This window comes from Macaca fascicularis, chromosome 18, assembly GCF_037993035.2.
Source record: "Macaca fascicularis isolate 582-1 chromosome 18, T2T-MFA8v1.1".
Lineage (NCBI taxonomy): Eukaryota > Metazoa > Chordata > Mammalia > Primates > Cercopithecidae > Macaca > Macaca fascicularis.
Window position 1 is genome coordinate 62316554 of NC_088392.1, and position 20827 is coordinate 62337380.

Sequence of the window (20827 nt, forward strand, 5' to 3'; positions counted from 1 at the left end):
ATTCTGTGGGTGTTCTTTATTCTTTCTTGATGATATCCTTTGAAGGTTTTAATTTTTTATTAAACCCAATTTACTTACATTTTCTTTTGTCGCTTATGATTTTGCTGTTACAGCTAAGAAGGTTTGCTTTGCAAAAGGTCAGGAAGATTTATGCCTCTATTTTCTTCTAAGAGTTTAATAGTTTTGGCTGTTACATTTAGGTCTATGATCAATTTTGAGTTGATTTTTATACATGATGTAAAGAGGGGTTTTGAATTCATTTTGTTGTCGTTCTGCATAATCACTTGTCCCAGCACCACTTGTTGCAAAGACCTTTCTTTTCCCATTTAAATGTTTGGCAGGCTTGTTAAAAATCAATTTAATGTAAATGTGAGAGATTATTCCTAAACTCTTGATTCTATGTCAATGATCTGTATGTCTGTACTTATACTAGTACCACGTAGTCTTGATTACTCTAACTTTGCTATAAGTTTTGTAAATGGGAAGTGTGAGTCCTCCAACTTTGTTCATGTTTTTCAAGATTGTTTTAACTAACTATTCTGGGTCTTTTAAATTTCCATATGAATTTCAGAATTAGCTTGCTAATTTCTGCAAAGAAGCCAGCTCTGATTTTGATAAGGATTGCATTGAATCTGCAGATCAGTTTGAAGAGTATTGCTATTTTAAAACAGTATTATAACAATGTCAGAACAATAAGTCTTCTCATCCATTAACAAGAGAAATCTTTTATTTATTTAGATCTACTTTTTCTCAACAATGCTTTGTACTTTTTTAGAGTCTAACTTTTGCATTGCCTTAAATAATTTTATTTCTAGGTATTTTATTCTTTGGGATAGCATTGAAAGTAGAATTTTGTTCTTAATGTAATTTTCAGATTTTTCATTGTGTATAAAACTTCAATTGATATTTGTAATATCATCCTGTGTCCTGCAACTCTGATGGACTTAGTTATTAGTGATCAGATTTTTTAGTGAATTCCTTGGAATTTTCTATATACGAGATCATGTCATCTGTAAATATAGTTTTACTTCTTTCCAATTTGGGTTCCTTTTTGTTTCTTTTTTTTTTTTTTTGACTATTGCTCTGGCAAGAGTCTTCAGTGCACTGTAGAACAGAAGTGTTGAAAGGAGACATCCTTACCTTGTTTCTGGTCTTAGAAAACAAAGGTCACTTTGACTCTTGTTATTATATGTTTGCTAGTAATTTGTTGAGGATTTTGCATCTATGTGATATTGGTCTATAGTTTTATTTTTTGTGTGTAATATCGTTATCTGGTTTTGGTATTAGGATAATACTGGCCTCATAGTATAAGTTTTAAAGTGTTCTTCCTTTTCTATTGTTTTGGAAGAGTTTGTGGAAACCTGATATCAGTTTTGTTTTGTTTTGTTAATTTTGTAGAATTCAGATTCACCAGTGTAACCATCTTGTTCTCGTCTTTGTAGTTTTTAAATTCCTAATTCAATTTCTATACTTGCTATAGGTCTATTCAGATTTTCTGCTTCTTTTTTAGTCAGTTTTGTACCTTGTGTCTTTCCAGGAATTTATCTATTTTATCTAAGTTATCTAATTCATTGGCATTCAGATTTTAATTTTATTCCTTATAATGTATTTATTTGTGTTAATTTGGTTGTAATGTCCCATTTTTCACTTTTGATTTTATTATTCTTTCTTTTTTTCTTGCTCATAATCGCCTAATAGTGTGACAATTCAGTTGACTTCTCAAAGAATCAACTTTTAATTTCATTGATTTTTCTCTATTGTTTTTCAATTTTATATTTTTATCAACTTGTACTCTAATCTTTATTATTTCCTTCCTTCCGCTTGCTTTTATTCCAGTGTTTTATGGTTGAAAACCAGACTATTGACTTAACACTTTCTTCTTGAATATTGACATTCACAGACACGTTCTCCTCTGAGCACGGCTTTAGCTGCACCCCGGAATTACTGGTACAGTGTGCCTCCATTTTCACTTTTCCTTTTCATTTCTTTGACTTATTGGTTATTTAGAAGTGCACTGTTTAATTTCTTCATATTTTTGAATTTCTGAAATTTCTGTTATTCATTTGTAATTTTATTCCATTGAGGGCAATCTTTGTTTGATTTCAATTATTTTACATTTATTGGGGTTTAATGGCTTATCATCCAAATTCCATTGTAATTTAGAGCTCCCTCTGTCTTGAATATCTTGACATTCTATTTTTAAAAAAAGACAGTTACTTTGGTGAGGGCTTAGGAGCTCTCTGTTCTTATGCTCTTGCTTCACCTGGGTAAAATGTCTGAGTCCTGCTCTGGAGCTGGAGGTGGGGCAATGACCCACTTCTCTTGCAGTGGCACTTCTGCTTTATAATCAGGACACTTTGTGGGGGAGGTAGCCTCTGGTGTCTTACATTAACTCTCCAGATGTGGACCTCTGACCTATGAGCAAGTTGGGGAGGGAGCATGGATGAGGACAAGGTAACTGGGGCCACAACATTCTTGGCCTGAGTGAGGTTCTTGGGGTAGAGCCACCACTCTATGAGTTGGAACTGGAGAGAGAAAGCAATCTGCAACTGGAACTAAGGCAGATGAGAAATGCTTGCAGACTGCCTCTGCCCAAAAGATACCATAGCTTGGGACTGAGAGACATGGAAACTCTGTTTTCTTGGTCACACCCATCCAGAGTGGACCTTCTGTCACACTGAGATGTCAGAGGATAGAGAGAGGTATAGGCTGTGACTCAGGAACCATAGACTCCTACTGTTCTTACCAAGATTTAATAGAAAATTGCTCTATGTTTTGGGAAGAAATTTCAGAGGATTTTATGAATGCAGTTTTTAAAATATAATTTTCACCAATTACGGTTGTTTCCCTGGAAAGCAAGTCTATGGAGTTTCTCATGCCACTATTCTGGAAATGGATCTCTCACTGTACATTGAGTTACTACTTTTTAACACTGCCAGTATTCATTTGGATATACCATTTTCCTTCCCAGCTTCTATCAAGTATCAGTTTATTTCTCCAAACACTGTTTTATATTTACTTTAGTGCAAGTCTTCTGATGACAAATGTTCTGTTTTTCCTTTGTCTTAAATGATTTTATTTCATTGTTTTTGGTAGGATATTTTAAAACCAGATAGCAAAACATTGTTAGCATCATTGTTTTCAACATTTTGACAGTATCTTCATTGTCTTCTGGATTTCACAGTTTTTGTTGAGATACCAGCTGTCAGTCCAATCTTATTTTTTTCTTGCAAGTTAATGCTACATTTGGCCTTAACCATGAACATCCAAATTTTATTATTATTTTCTGCCTTTCTCATTTATGATTTATCTCCATGAGTTTACAATTCAAAAAAAATTACATGATTCAGTAGCAATATCTTTAAATGTAAAAGCAACAGCAATATTTGTAAAAGTTACAAGAAACTATAAGCTCTGGAAGGAAGGAGAATGTCCCTCATAACATTCTCAAATTAGGATAAATTGAGAGAGTTTAATAAAATGAAAATGTATTGGTAGGGTGTAAGGACACCATGAGAGATATAGTTGCAGTACCACCAGGGATGGTAATTGCAGAGTTGTTACTACCCTAGAAAGGAAGTGGTTATAGGAACCTTAGAGGATTGAGCTCTAGCTACCTTGAGAAGAACACAGCTTTCCCTGTAGAAGGATACAGCTAGCTTGAAGGCATCCCACAGGGAGCAAGACCAAGAAAAAATAAAATCTAATCTTACAACTTTGAAGATCATTTGTCATTCTCTCTAGTTTTCTTTAGGTAATTTTGTTTGTTTTGTGTTTATGTTTTTGAGTGTTCTCATAAGTATGATTTTCTTTGTTTTGATGCTGCTTGGAGTTTGCAGGGTTTTGTGAATCTTTAACTTGATGTCATCAGTTTTAGAAAATTATTTGTTCATATATTCCTTATGTCTCCTCTATTACTTTTTCTTCTGGAATTCAAATTCTATTTTATACCCTAACTATTAATATATCCCCTATACTCCTTACTTTGTTTTGTATATTTTCCATTCTTTTGTTTCTCCCCCATTCTAGATATTTTATTTTAACCAACTTTCTCTTTACTTATTCTGTTTATCTGTGTGTAAACTGTTGTTAAACCTGCTATCTCCTTAACCTATTGAGATCTAAGTTACTGTACCTTTTAGTTCAGAATTTTCTTTAGTTTCTTTATGATTTTCAGTCCTTTGCCAAGTTCTCAAATAGCCTGTGTCTTTTAAAGTATGTGCTTGGCTGGACGCAGTGGCTCACGCCTGTAATGCTAGCACTTTGGGAGGCTGAGGCAGGCGGATCACCTTAGGTCAGAAGTTTGAGACCAGCCTGGCCAACATAGTGAAACCCCGTCTCTACTAAAAATATGAAACTTAGCTGGGCATGGTGGCGGATGCCTGTAATCCCAACTTTGGAAGGCTGAGGGAGGAGAATTGCTTGAACCCAGGAGGCAGAGGTCACAGTGAGCCGAGGTCACGCCACTGCACTCAGCCTGGGCAACAGAGTAAGGCTCTGTCTCAAAAATAAATACATAAATAAATAAATAATAAAGTATGTGTTTGATAACTCCATATTTTGGATCCTCTGTATTTTTAATTCTGTTATCTTCCATTATTATTATTTCTCATATTTTTACCACATTGTCTTGTCTCCTTTTTTTCTGGTATGGGACTGTATATGAAGAGTTGTAAAAAAAAATTGAAGCCTAGGATAATGTCATCTTAATCTAGAGAAGGTTTGCCTTTGCTTCTGGTAGACAGTCTGAGCCACTAGCAGCCACAGATCATTTTGATCAAATTTTAGGAACTGAGACTCCTTGAAGCTGGGCTTTAGTAGGTTTCACAGCTGATTTCTTTCTGGTTCACACTTACAAATAAGACAGAGTCCATCAGAATCTCCATCTAAAGTTGCACTTTTTATTAGAGCTCCTCATCTTTGGCAGATGCTGAAGAGCAATCTTTGTTCTCTTCGCTCAGAAAGCTTTAAAATGTCTACTCAATGTCTCACTCTCTCAAATGCTTCTTCTGGTTTAGCAGATGCTTCTTGCAGAAAAGTTATCCCCAGATGTCTGGCTCATTTACCTGGATTTTCTTCCTTCAAAGGGCTTAAGACTTGTAATTTCTCATGCTTTGCTAGCTCTGTTAGGTATTCAAGCAGATGATTTTTATATTTTGTCCCTCTTTTTTTCCTTTATGATTTTATTATTTTTTTTAATTTCCAACATTTATTTTAAGTTCAGTGAAGAGGGAGAGGATCAGGAAGAATAGCTAGTTGTCTTTCTTTTCTTATGTGCTCAGCAAGGGGGTTATTCTACAACACATTGTCAGCCATTCCTCAAAACAGAAACTCTGCAATCTGACTTCCAAACTCAACATAAGCAATATCTTTAAAAACCTAAAAATAAACTAACAAAAAAATCAGTGACTTCATGATACATTTCAAATACAATCGAACTACCTAATTATTAGTATTTCTACAAGGTCCCACAAAAGCTGGACACAGCTTGTTTATTCAAACTTAACTAATGTCCCCTGAACTCACTGACTCCTACCAGATCAGCCTTTGTGTTCCTCATACACACCATAGAACCTCCTGTCACTCAGTCTTTGCATTTATTGTTCATCTTGGAACACTACTACCAGAGCTTTCCAAATGATTTCTTCCCACACATCCTTATCTTTGCTCAAATATTTCCTCCTCAAAACATCCTAGCCTGCCCACCCACCTTAACAGACTTCCCCACTCCCTCCTCTATGTTATGAACAACACCATCTTTACTTGTTATCCTGCATTTACTGCAATCTGTAATTATCTTTACTTTTATTCGATTTTTATTTTAACGTAGAACTTTGTGAATCACTGTTGTGTCTTTAACACCAAGAATGACGCCTGGTACAGAGTAACTACTCATTAACTATTTATTTAAATAAATGAATTATGGCCCATGACTACAGGCAAATTCATTATCTTCTTTGACCCTCTTTTCACCTTTTATTTTAAGTGGTGATGATCATCATCCTAATACCTGCCATAACTGGTTGATAAAATATTAAACATGAAAATATCTGATGCCTACAAGATATTCAATACATTTTTTTTTGCCTCCCTTTTTTTCACTCTTTCCTTTTCCCAGGTAGTTACTGAATGATAAAATAAACACCATTTTATTTTTTGGCATAATCTATTATTCCCTTGAGGAGTCTAGTAAGGGTTCACTACTAATGCAACACATTTATAGAATGGGGCTGGGAGCTTTCAAATTTCCCTGGAAAAATATGGAATTTTTTTCTTTTTGGTGATTTCTGCTTGGTCTTGATAAAAACCTCCTTGCTCCTTGAAAATAAATGTTTGCATAAGTGAAAAAAAAAGGAATAAAATAAATATTTATCTGATTTGAGTTTGGCATTAATTTGTGTATAGCAACTGTATTGGAAATATAGCAAAATGCTTGCTTTTGCTGTGAATCCATTACTGTCACCTCCTGTTCCCTAGTCACTATCTAATTAAGGCATTGCCCGGATTTTATGTCCTAGAAGTGAGGTGGACAGAATTTATTTACTGCAGGACCCCTGGCTACACGATGGTTAAATGATCTGAATACATGTGGCTACTTACTAAATATGATTTGACTATTATTTATTAGTGTTGAGACATTTTGGAACTTCAATTCCCATGTATCCCATTATTTCTGTTCTTAGATTTTTAATGAACAAGCACTTCACCAAGTAGATCTCATTAGCACAGACATATCAGGATTGGTAGATTTGTTCTATACTTCATTCCATGGGGGAGCAGTACGACCGCATTCTGCAGAGGTTGGCAGGGCTCTGGTCTGCTGCCATTGAGTTATAGAATATAAGATAATGCATGCATAATAGATTAGCAATTTGAAACAGTTCCTTCTTGATTTTATATATCCATAATACATTAAACCTTGTTCCAGGAGAAGTCTTTCAATTAAGGAGGACTCAATTTATTCCATCAAATTGTCTTCACTACCTGTATCTGGCATTAGGAACAAGAAATTCTTACTTATTAGGATCTTACACTAAAATTCTGTGCATTCTGTTTTGCTTGTAGATAGCAGAGTGACTACAAATTTCTTGTGTTTAAATACTTTGCGACCCCATTAGAGAGAGAGCACAGAACAAAAATATTCTGTGTGTCATAAATATAGTCATTATTTCTAGCACATACTGAAAATTACCAGTATCAACAAGGATATGAAAACCTTCAAATTAAAGTCACAAGCTAAAACACAGTAAATAACCACTGTTTTTACAACAAATGTGAGGCTATGAGTCTATCGAATGTGAAACTGTAAGAACTGCATACACTATGAAGTTTAATATGTCTTGAGAATTTCCTTTTAGGTAGGCACATTGCTTATAACGTGTTCACTAGAACCACATTATAATTAGAAATATTTGAAAACTCCAGCTCTTGATGGAGGATGTATCTAATAGTATTAATTGATTTTGACATTATTAATGAATTTATTCTGCTAAAGCAAATGCTGCTTTTTGAGATGAAAGACATGGTTTTAAAATTTCAATGGTTATCTTAGAGACACACAAAATTGGCAAATCCAGATGCCTTTGAAAGTTCATAATCACATAACCTGAGTTATTAATTAGTTCTTCTTTTTTGAACAACTTTAGTTATTGTTTTATAGACTACATTTCATTTTTTCAGCTGCTGTATTCATTTGTATTTTCATCACAATTGAACAAATACTTATTTGTGAATCCTCTTGCTAGCAATGTATTTCACAAAAATTCTCTTGTGCATTTAAAATGTTTGATGTAGTTTCCAGTAAACCATAGTTATTAAATCCAAAATAGTGGATGAATTGCTTATATTCATCCCTTTAGCAGTCCTTCATTTATTCTTTAGTCACTAATTCATTTATAACAACATTCTCTACCTCTTGAGGCTTTTATTTTTTTATTATTTATTTATTTATTTATTTATTTTAACACAGAGTCTCACTCTGTTGCCCAGGCTGGCGTGCAGTGGTGCCATCTTGGCTCACTGCAACCTCTGCCTCCCAGGTTTAAGTGATTTTCCTGCCTTAGCCTCCTGAATAGCTGGGACTACAGGCATGTGCCACCACGCCCAGCTAAATTTTGTATTTTTAGTGAGACAGGGTTTCACCACATTGGTCAGGCTGGTCTTGAGCTTCTGACCTCGTGATCAGCCCACCTCGGCCTCCCATAGTGCTGGGATTACAGGAATGAGCCACCGCGCCCGGCCACCTCTGAGGTTTTTAATCCCGTAAAACATGTATATGGGTTTAGAATAGTACTAGCATGTAATCAAAGCTCAGTAAACATTAGTTATTATTATTATTATTATTCATTTAATTATTCAAATAATTGTTAGAATCCATTATGGACAGGTAGATGCTATGTAAAAATGATCAGTAAGACACATAAGTATTCACACCTATGAAACATATTCCATGGATAACCAACTGTACAAACATAAGTGTGTGCTTGGTAAGATGCTTTCCTATTAACCATGCCAGCAAAACACATAAACATAAAATGTCAAGCCCTTTTCAAAAATATCTCATTAGTAACATGTCTCCTTTTCTTAAAAACTAAGAATTCAGGGATTTAACAAAAGTTTTAGAGCTGCTTTCAATCATCGTAGTCTCTACAATAGAAAGAACCCTACAGTAAGAGCTAGGAAAGTTGGTTCTAGCTGATAGCAAGTTGTCTATATGACCTTGGGTAGGTCATTGAAACTTAGTGGGTCATGATATCTTCACTTGTAAAATGAAAAGCAAATATCCAGAAGATAAGGCCCAGGAATTTGCAGTTTAAAAAAGCTCCTTAGGTGCTTTTATTACTAAAACCTAGCCAGCCAGTGTTACAAGGACTGTGAGCAATTCTCCTAAATCTTTTACACTGACAAGAACTTGAAAAACCAGTGAATGAGTGGATGATATGGTTCTGCTTTTTTGTGCAGTATATAAATGTTACATCTAGAAAGTCCCTAGTCTTAAGATGAGTGTTATTAATGCATTTTGTCAATTAGGTATTACTTTGGATTCAAAAAGACATCAATTAAAACGACATCCATTTTGTGGCAATTAGACATGTCAGTTCTGCAGCTTAGTATGAATGACTTTACAATCTCATAATTTTAATATCAATCTCAAAACAGAGGAAGCTTTGGCCATGAGAGGAGGAAATACAATTGTGAACTGCACAGTACAGATGAGATTTTCAGAGGCATTGTGACAGCCAAGGGGTAGAGTCAGGTATCCAGGTACTTGGTAGACAAAGAATAAATTTTTGAAATTGAGACTTGACGTCAGAAAGAAGATGGGAATGCAGAATCTGTTCATCTGCTCATATATTCCACAAATAATTACTGAATTCTGGCATTATGCTAGCCACAAGTTTGCAGCACATGCAATTATAATATAGTCCTCAGTCTTAAAGTGATTAGAGCTTACTGACCAGCAATTCCCACTTTTAAAATTGGGCCTAGATCATGGTTAAACTATTAAGCACCTTTAAAAATTATCTTACCAGGCCGGGCACAGTGGCTCATGCCTGTAATCCCAGCACATTGGGAGGTCGAGGAGGGTGGATCATGAGGTCAGGAGATCGAGACCATCCTGGCCAACACAATGAAATCCCATCTCTACTAAAAAAAAAAAAGTACAAATAATTAGCCGGGCCTGGTGGCAGGCACCTGTAGTCCCAGCTACTAGGGAGGCTGAGGCAGGAGAATGGCGTGAACATAGGAGGCGGAGTTTGCAGTGAGCTGAGATCGCGCCACTGCACTCCAGCCTGGGCGACAGAGTGAGACTCGGTCTCAAAAAAAAAAAGAAAAGAAAAGAAAAAATTATCTTTCCTTTGTAATTTGATAAGACTAATTTATTCCAAAGTTTAGTTTCAGTGATAGTATCCTTCATGGCCTTTGCCAAATCACATATAATCTCCATGATGATTTACTTTATGTATTTTTCTTTGTATCAACTTGCTATTTATACCTAAAAACAATTGAGACAGCCAGGTGGGAGGCAGTTCCTGGAGAAACTCCAACCAGCCTCCCCACTAAGGTGACGCCTCGGGAAGTTCATGCCCTTTGCAGTTGGGTGGAGCTTGGCCCCTCCTCTTCCTGTGTGAAACCTAGGATTCCAACCGTCTGGCAGGAAGCACTGTAGCGGAGGATTTCTCCCTTGTTTTTTCCCCCTTTTCACCCAATAAAACCCTGCTTTACTCACCCTTTAAACCATCTGCGAACCTAAATTTTCATGGCCATGGGCCAAACAAGAATCTCATCTTTAGCTGAAGTAATGAAAAGTCCTGCAACACAATTATTTAAAATGTGAAGTTTAAATCAGTACCATAAGTAAGAAATTAATACTGTTTGCCATAAATGTATGGTAACCATAAAAATAAATACAATGAAAACCAAATAATAACGTTGAGTCATACTTAGATGCAATTTCCTGATCAGTGGTCAATAATGGCTTTCATGTTTTTAAGAATGGGTACTAGCAATAATTAGAAACGTGTTAAAGATATGTTTTCAACAAATTGTTGCTTTCTCCTTAACCCAAAGTACCCAAAAACAACAACAACAAAAAATCAAGTTACTAATGCTGATTCAATTATACATTATACATAATAGGGAGAATACTAGGTTTAACAAATACAAAAATTTCCTAACAGACTCTGAAAAATAAACATTGACATTAAAATATATCCCCATACATAGGAACCCCCAAAATCTCACTCTCGCCTGGCTGCTCTCTTGCTTACTTGCTCTTTCGCTTGTCCCCTTCTCGAGGATCCAAGGTGCTCTGACCACAGCCTGCAGCTGGGATGGGAGACAGAGGAGGTGGCTCAGGGAAAATGAGACTGCAGTGCTGGTGGTAGGAAGATGATGGGCAGGGACGAGCAGCAGGAGCAAACTATCGCTGAGGACCTGGTCATGACCAAGTATCAGATGGGTGGGTGACATCACCAACTGGGTACTTTGGTCCTTGGTGGAAGCATCCAGCTCAGGTATGTGGATACTGAGCCTGTGTGAGGAAGGTGATGCCATGATTATGGCAGAAACAGGGAAAATCTTCAAGAAAGAAAAGGAAATGAGGAAAGGTATGGCTTGTCCCACCAGCATTTTGGTAAATAACTGTGTGTGTCACTTCTCTCCTTTGAGGAGTGACAAAGACTGTATTCTCAAAGAAGGTGACATGGTAAAAATTGTCCTTGGTGTCCACGTGGATGCCTTCATCGCTAATGTAGCTCATACTTTTGTGGTGGATGTAGCTCAGGGAATCCAAACAACAGGGCAGAAAGCAGATGTTATTAAGGCAGCTCACCTTTGTGTTGAAGCTGCCCTGTGTCGGGGCAAACCTGGAAACCATAACAAACAAGTGACAGAAGCCTGGAACAAAGTTGCTCCTTCATTTAACTGCACGCCAGTAGAAGGTATGCTGTCACACCAACTGAAGCAGCATGTCATTGATGGTGAGAAAACCGTTATCCGGAACCCTGCAGAACAGCAGAAGAAGGACCATGAAAAAGCTGAATTTGGTGTTTTCATCAGCATAGGAGAGGGCAAGGCCAAGGATGCAGGGCTACTGTTTACAGAGGAGACCCCTTTAAATAATACGGACTACAAATGCAAACTTCACACGCCTTCTTCTGCGAGGTGGAAAGGTGTTTTGATGCTGTGTCATTTACTTTAAGAGCATTTGAAGATGAGAAGTAGGCTTGGATAGGCGTGGTAGAGGGTACCAAGCATGGACTGCTGCAACCATTTAATGTTCTCTATCAGAAAAAGGGTGAATTTGTTGACCAGTTTAAATTTGCAGTTCTGCTCATGCCCAATGGCTCCATGCTGATGAGCAGTGGTCCCTTTGAGCCTGACCTCTACAAGTCTGAGATAGAGGTCCAGGATCCAGAGCTAAAGACCCTCCTACAGAGTTCTTCAAGCTGAAAAACCCAGAAAAAGAAAAAAAGAAGGCTTCCAAGGCTGCAGAGAATGCCACCAGTGAGGAAACATTAGAAGAAAAGGAAGCTGGCAACTGGGGTGGGGCCTTCTCCCCAGATTGCTGCTCCTGCCTCATCCCCTTCCCACTGTATCCCAGGCTCTGTGAAGTGCAGTTCTTCTTCTCCACCTGGGAACACCTGCAAAGCGGGGGTCTCCTTGCCCCCATCCCAGTTCCCCAACCCACCCCCTTCCAGCAATAACCAACTCCAACTGACTCTGGTCTTGGGAGGTGAGGCTTTCCAACCGCAAAAGACTACTTTAAATGAGAAAAAGAAATTGAATAATAAAAGCAGGAATCAAAAACCAAAAAAGAAAGAAAGAAACTCCCGCAGATTCAACAACAAAAAAATGTCTTAGAACAACAGAAAGACTTCTTGGAACTATTAAGTGATTATAGCAAGGTTGCAGAATACAGGTAAATATGCAAACATCAACCACTTTCCTATATACGAGCAAGGAACAAGTGGAATTTCAAAATAAAATATATCACCTACATTAACAACAATGCCATGAAACACTTAAGTATAAATCTAACAAAATATGTTCGAGATCTATATGAAGAAAATGACAAAACTCTGATGAAAGAAATTAAAGAACTAAGTGGAGGGATATTCCATGTTTATTCCTAGAAAGACTCAATATGATTTTTCCCAACTTGGTCTATAGATTTAACATAATCCCAATCAAAATCTCAGTAAGTTATTTTGTGGTTATCAAAAAACTAATTATAAATTTTATGTGAAGAAGTAAAAGACCCAGAATAGCCAAAACAATATTGAAGGAGAATAAAAAGATACTCTGTCTCTAAATATTAAAAATTTTAAAAAGACAAATAGTTTAATGGAACATAACATAGAGACCAGTTAGAGACAAGGAATAAGCTCACACAAATGTCAACTGATCTTTGGCAAGGAAACAAAGACAATATGATGGAGAAAAGATAGTCTTTCAACAAATAGTGCTGGAGAAATAGGACATCTACATGCAAAAAAAAAATTTTTTTTAAGGAATCTAGGCACAGACTTTACATGCTCCACAAAAATTATTTCGAAATGAATCATAGATGTAAATGTAAAATGCAAAACTACAGAACTACAAAAAGATAACATAGGAGAAAATTTAAATGACCTTTGACTTGGTAATGACTTTTTATATGTAATAACAGAGGCATGATCCATTAAAGAAATAATTGATAAGATGAACTTCATTAAAACTGAAAACTTCTGCTCTGCAAAATGTGCAATTAAAAGAATTAGAAGACAAGCCACAGACAAGAAGAAAGCATTTGCAAAAGTCACAACTTACAAAGGACTAGTATCCAAAATGGATGAAGAACTCTTAAAATTCAACAATAAGAAAATGAACCACTCAGTTGAAAATGGGCAAAAGGCCTGAACAGACACCTCATGAAAAAGATACAGAAGACAAGTATGCATATGAAAAAGTACTCATCATCACATGTCATTAGAAAATTGCACATTAAAACAACAAGGACATACCACTACTCACCTATTAGAATGGCCAAAATACAAAACACTGACAAGAGCAAATGCTGACAAGGATATGGAGCAACAGGACCTCCCATTCATTGCCAATGGGAATGCAACATGGCACAGCCAATTTGGAAAACAGTTTGGCACTTTCTTACCATACAATTTAGCAATTCTGCTCCTTTGTATTTATCCAAATAAACTGTAAACTTATGCCCACACAAAAACCAATACATGGATGTTTATAGTAGCTTTAATTTCCATAAACTCTCTATTTATTTAAATATAAATTTCTGTAAATTTCAGTTTAATTTTTATAAACTGAAAGCAACCCTGATATCCTTTATTAGGTGAATGGAGAGATAAACTGATAATCTAATTTAACAGTGGAATATTATTCAACACTCAGAAGAAATGAGCTATCAAGCCATGAAAAGACATGGAGGAACTTTAGAAGCATTCAGATTGGCGGAAGACGCCAATCTAAACAGGTTACATGCAGTATTATTCCAACTACATGACATTCTAGAAAATGCAAAGCTATGGAGACAGTAAAAAAAAATCAGTGATTGCCAGGGATTAGTAGGAAAGGAGGGTAAATACCTGGAGTACAGAGGATTTTTAAGGCAATGGGGTTATCCTGTATGATACTGTAATGGTGATCATGTCACACATTTGTCAAAACCCTTAACGATGTACCACTACTATTAATCCGTAGAATTTTAAGAATCCATAGAATGTAGCACACCAATAGTAAACCCTGCTGTAAACTATGGACTTTTGAATAATAATGATGCATCAATACAGATTCATTGATTGTAACTAATACATCACTCTGGTGTCAGATGTTGATTACAGAGGAGGCTGTGCAAGTGTAAGGACAGCCAGTGTATGGGAGCACTGTACTTTCTGCTCAATTTAGCTGTGAAACTAAAACTGCTCTAAGAAAATAAAGTCTGCTTAAAAAAAAAAAAACAGGAAAAAAGATGCATCCCCATTACATTCCTCTATTTTTTTTAAAAATGTAAATGGATTCATCTTATTTTGTGGAGTTTCAGTGATTGATCACTTCACGGAGAGGTTGTGTTCGCAGGTCAACTTGTATGTCAATTGTTGGAACTCAGAACAAACTTTTCCAAAGAGACAACTGTTAAATGGAACTAAATATGGCCTGAGAAGGACTCCATACTTCTATTTTTGAGTCTTTGTGGAGGAACTGCAACCTAACTTAATATAATAGGTAGACAAAATTGAGAACCTACCTTGGGGGTGTGCACCTGTAACAGTGGCTGAGTCTTGGCCCATCCCAGCAGCCATACTTCAACCATTCATACACTGTCAAGTGTTCAAACTGTGTTCACATAAGGCAAACGCTGAGCTGTAACCAATCCAGTTGCTTCTGTACCTCACTTCTGATTTCTGTAGGTCACTTCCCTTTTTTTGTCTATCAATCTTCCCCCGCATGGCTGTGCTGGAGTCTCTCTGAATCTGCTGGGATTCTGGGGGCTGCTCGATTCGTGAATTGTTCATTGCTCAATTAAACTCCTTTACATTTAATTCGACTGAACTTTTTCTCTTAAGACAACGTTCTCAGCTTGTTTAAATTCCTGTTTTCATCTACAAAAGCTTTTTCAGCTCAGTCCATAGCTGAGCATCTGGACTTAGTATTTAAAAAACCCAATATGTTAGGTATACCAGTTAGAGCTTTCTACCCATTCTCATAAAAGTAGAACTGTATGAGTTCTGAATTGCTTTTCTTTGAATCTCTGCCCCAGCATTTTTGAATTAAAAAGATAGGGTAAGAATTCTAGATTTATGGAGGCGGGGGGTTCCTGGATAATATACCATACTTGGATGCCCAGTGGAGACTACAGCTCGGTGTAAATCTTTGGAGGTTACAGGTTTGGAAGTTGGAGAAGGCATTTATGTATGGATTACTATTAAGTGTTTTTTTTTTTTTTTCTGTAGCTGAGAGTTTCTAGCTTATGCTGGTATTCTTCCAAATATGAGAATCATAATCATGGCTCATATTTAGTGGGTGGTTTTATGTGCATGAAATTAAACTAATGACTTGGTATGGATTATCCAGTTAATCCTCAAAACAACCCTAAGAGATAAGTACTGTTATTATCCCCATTTTACAAAAAGGAATTTTAAGCTTGGATAGTTTCAATAACTTGCCCAAAATCTCAGATTTAATAAGTGGCTATGTCTGGATTTAAATTGACTTAGTCTGCTAGTAGAGCTCAAACATCTAACTACTGCTTAAGGAAGTAGCTCAAATAAGAAAAAAAGAAAGAAAACGCCTGTTTAAAAATCAGCCTTGCTATTGGACTTGTGTCCATAAACACATAACATGACCAGAAAAATATACTAAAATAATTTGGGGCTCTGAATGATTCAGGTCATGAAATACTACGCTAACCCAAAGAATCCAGGTAAGTCTCCAAAGCGCAACACGAGTTTATTTACCTGAAAAATTGTGCCTAGTCACCTCCGTTTTAATTTGAAGAACTGAAAGAGGAAGCAAAAATGTATTGCCTTCAAACTGACAGGTGCATAATAATTTCTTATGTCACATCCACGGTGCTTTTGCTTTTACTAAGTGAACCTTGGCTGAAACAATACTTTGTTTCCTGTTTGATTATTTTGTAATAAGCCTGGGCTAAATACTGGAAAGAATACTGTGAAGACAGCAGAGCAATAAGCAGAGAACAGAGTAAATGACCTATCTGAGCAGTAGCATCTTCGATTCTTTGATCTGGGGAAACCTCTGATCAATGCAGCATGCAGAGGCACGGGTTAAGGGTTCCCTCTGCATCCAGTGGTGAAAGAGATGCTTTGCCTAACTGCCACTCAGGGGAAACAATCAGGCTGAAGCTGGAGGAGCAGAAGAGAGAGGGAGTGAGAGACCCAGTAGGGAGCCTGCACAGAAGCATTCACACCATGGGCTGTTACAGCATGACCCGGAAGGCAGTGATGTGAAGTGCATCACAAAAGCAGGACTAGCCTTGTAAGCTTCTAAAACTGAGTTTTAAGCATCTGTGATCTGCCTCCTGAACATTTGTATCTCTCTGTAGGAAGGAGAATGAAACAGCTGCACATGTTTTCTCCAGTGCTATAGACCTGTCATCAGCACTGCATTGTTTACATGTGGCTATAAGGTCTTTAAGCCCAGGATCCCTTAGCTATACAGCAGGGACAGATATTTACATGACAGCTGTGTCAATTGGAAGCAGCCTTGTGAGCTTGTTTGTTTCACTGAAGCTCCAGTCACCACCACCTGCCCCCTCCCCCACTGCCCCAAAGACACAAATCTAATTCTTCCCTCTTTTTAAAATGAACTCCATGTTAATAATAGAACTGCAGTGCAGATGCTCAAAATGGAAATAGCTGGCATTTCCTTAACAAGACTCATAATTCTGCTAGAAATAATGGATTTCAAGTGAAATAGCTCGAGTCCAAGAAGAGTGGTTATAATTCATGACCAGACGCCCAAATGAAATCAAAATCTGGGAAACATGCAAAGTGCTAATTTTCTACATCAGTGGAATTTATCAAGTTCTTACTGATTAATTTGAACAGTGGTTTGGTTGTTCAATTGATAGAGCTTTGTTTGCCTTGCAAAGACATCTGAATGACATTGATTTAAATATTATTGCAACTTCCTGGTTTTGTGAAAAGCTTTTAACACTGTAAAAACCCTCTGAATCACAAGTGGCTAACATTAAGTGTTTTTATTTTTATGTTTATTATTCTTTACTATTTGAGGCAAGATTCTTATTTACTTCACCAATGAGGTGAAGAGCAGTGTATCTTTGAAGAACAATTACCATGTGTATTTCAAGAAGTGGTTTTTAATTCATTAGTGTTGCTTTAGTTTATGATTAGTTTTTCCAAATAAAGTACTTATTCTATAATAATGACTATTTACAATTAGCTTAGCTGAAAAATAAACCACTCCTAAAATGCTTACCAATAGCTCAATATTGATAATATACCCTGATGTGGTTTGAATGTGTCTCCCAAACTTCCTGTGATGGAAATGAAGCCAAGTACAGTGGCTCATGCCTGTAATTCCAGAATTTTGGAAGGCCAAGGCAGGAGGATCACTAGATCCTAAGAGTTCAAGACTAGCTTGGCAGCATAGTAAGACCCTCATTTCTACCAAAAAAATGAAAATTAGCTGGGCATGGTGGATGCGGTGGCACATACCTGTAGTCCCAGTTATTCAGGAGGCTTTGTTGGAGGATCACTTGAGCCTAGGAAGTGGGAAGTGGGGCCTAATTTGGTGCTGTTTGGGTCATGAGGACACTGCTCTCATGAATGGATTAATGCTGTGATTGTGGGAATCAATTCATTATTGTGGGAATGAGTTCTTTTTAGGTCAAGTCCGGCTCCCATCTTGCTCTCTCTTACTCACTGTTGCTCTTCCACTTCCACCATGGGATGAGGCAGCAAGAAGGTCCGCACAAGATGCTGGTACCTTGATCTTAGATTTCCCAGACACTAGCACTGTTAGAAAATAAACTTCTATCCTTTATAAATTATTCAGTCTATGGCTGTTTGTTACAACAACACAAAACAAACTAAGACATGACCTAAAACCTCTTTTCCACTATCTTACAATGTAAAATAGAAAAATGTTGTCTGACTTGGTATGTAAATAATGCCCTCTTCTCCCACACTAAGATGTCTATGTCCTAACCCCAGAATCTATGAATGTTGCTTTATCTGGCAAAATAGACAATGCAGATGTAATGAAGTTAAGGACTTTCTAATAGGGAAGTTATTCTGGGTTATCTGGGTGGGCCTGATACAATCACAGGTATCCTTATAATGGGGAGGCTGGAAATTAGGGTGACTGAAGGCTACAGAATAGTGGAAGCAAAGAGAGACTTGAAGGTGCTCCACTGCTAACTGAAAATGGAGAAAGGGCCACGAACTGCAGAACGTAGCTCTAGGAACTGACAAAGGCAAAGAAATAAATTTTCCCCTAGAGCTCCTGAGAGAGCCCAGTCTTGTCAACACCTTGGTTTCAACCCTTGTTGGTTTCAGAGCTGTAAGATAATAAATTTGTGTTACTTTAAGCAACTAAGTTTGTGGTAATTAGTTACAGCAACAATAGGAAACTAATAAACTAATACACTGATTAACCCCAGGACTTAGAGCAATTAATGCCCTTAGATTGGTGGAAGGAGTGACTATTTCATTAGAACTAGACAACATAGGCTAAAATTTAGTATATTCATTTAGCTTAAGGTACAAAATTTCTAGTCATTTTAAAGTGAAACACAATCATCCTACTCTGAGGCCATGTTAGGTGATTTAGGATTCTGTTCAGCTGAACATGGCTGGTCCCCAAAGCAGCGTGCCTTTGGAATACCCAAAAGGTTCTGAAAGGACTAAGATAATAAATGAGCTGTCCAATTATTCAGGAAATTATTAACAGGTGCTGTACAATTCATGTTCTGTCATTATACATCATTCATCAAGTTAACAGCTTCAAATTGTTAATTGAGGGTCATATTTCTCTAAGTCTTTTTTTTTTAATTCCAATATATCAATACACAAAATCCCCATTTGTTACCTTATAAAAGTGGTGGAGAAATTTTCCAGAAGGGCAGTAGCATAGAACTTGGATTTTGAAGTCAGAGAGAATGCAGGTTCAAATCCCAGCCCTACCATTTGTTGACTTTGTGACCTTAAGGCAGCAGCCCAATCTCCCCAAGCCTTTGTAAATGGGGAAAGAATCCTTTCTGTAGGCTTGTTGTAAAGATATAATGAGATGAAGATGATCACTGATTATCTGAGAATATCATCAAGGTGGCATCATCTTCAGCATTGAAACCCTCATCCCAGAGAGTCTTGTCAGTCCTGAAGATCTAGGGTTTAACTTGAGGTCCAAAACCTACATTAAAGTTTCTAAAGAAAGAAGACTGATCTGGCTGGAAAAATATATCTCACCTGCCACTGAGTTGTGAAGAATGTGAAGTTCAGAAGTGGACAAAATCAAGGCCATAGAAGCTGTATTGTTCTCCTGATAGGATCTTTTCACATGCCACCACCCCTTATTTCTTACTTCTTAATAACAGAAGGTAGATATCGCTATGGAAAAATCTCATTCTTCTCTGGAAATATATGGTTTAAAATGAAAATAGCTTTGGAAAACTCATAGAAAATTAGGATCTTGGGTGAAAAAAATCTCTAGGTTTTCACCATTCTACCCAGAAGGTGGGTTAGAAACCACAATAATTGCTGGGCATGCTGGCACACACCTGTCATCCCAGCTACTCAGGAGACTGAGACTGGAGGATCCTTGAGTCCAAGAGATCAAGGCTGCAGTGAGCCATATTCATTCCACTGCACTCCAGCCTGGGCAACAGAGCTAGATCCTGCCAAAAAAAAAAAAAAGAAAGAAAGAAAAAATAGAAAATGCAATAAATCATATCTAATTACTTTTCCTTGGCTAAGTCACATAATCTAAATTAGAAAACAATTAGTTGATTACTTACTGATGTTTTTCTTCCTAACCACCTATAACTAGAAGTCAAATGAGATTTTAACATAAAATGTTTCTTATCTATTAATTAATGATGCTTAGTTTTTGTTAAACTAGTTTTCAGAATGGTTTGAGAATGGCCATTATGGAAAGAATAATAAACTAGACATGAAGATTCCTGAAATTTAATTTTAATTCTTCCACTTTATATATATAGAAACTCTATGTTTGTATATCTATGAATTTCTAGTTTCTTCATTCAAAAATTAGAGCAAACATTTCTCCTTTTCAAGATTACATAGGTAAAAATGCCTGGCATATAGTATGCCTACTTTTCAGGGCATATTCTCTACTTTTGCTTATAAAGCAAATGCAGACTTGAGTCCACAAACACAAACATGTAAGAAATATAATGTGGATTTTTTAGTTTGTCCAATACTCAATGCTGAACTCAAGGGTACTGAGTTCCTGTGGGATAAAAACTATAATCTGAGTTCATCCTCAAGTCTTACTTCTCAAACAATGAAAATGTTTTCTTGTGGGGACAAAATTGCCTGAGTTTCAATTCTGGTTCCATCAGTCATTATTTCTACGTTCTTGTCCAAAGTATTTTACCTTTTCTGCTTTATGGTACTCACCTGTAAAGTGGGTATAATAGCAATAGTTTCATCATAGAATTATGTGACGATCAAATGAGTTAACATATGAAAAACACTTACAATGGAACTAACACATAGTGAACCCCTTAATAAATTCTAGCTATTGTTTTTGTATTATTATGTGGCACTACCAAGTTAATAGTTGGTAACTAAAAGTTGATAGAGTT

At 36.7% G+C, this 20827-nt stretch overlaps 1 pseudogene; it reads left to right on the forward strand.

Moving 5' to 3' along the window:
- The first annotated feature begins 10781 nt into the window (after positions 1–10781).
- On the forward strand, positions 10782–12255 carry LOC102144620 (proliferation-associated protein 2G4 pseudogene; annotated as a pseudogene).
- The last annotated feature ends 8572 nt before the right edge of the window (positions 12256–20827 follow it).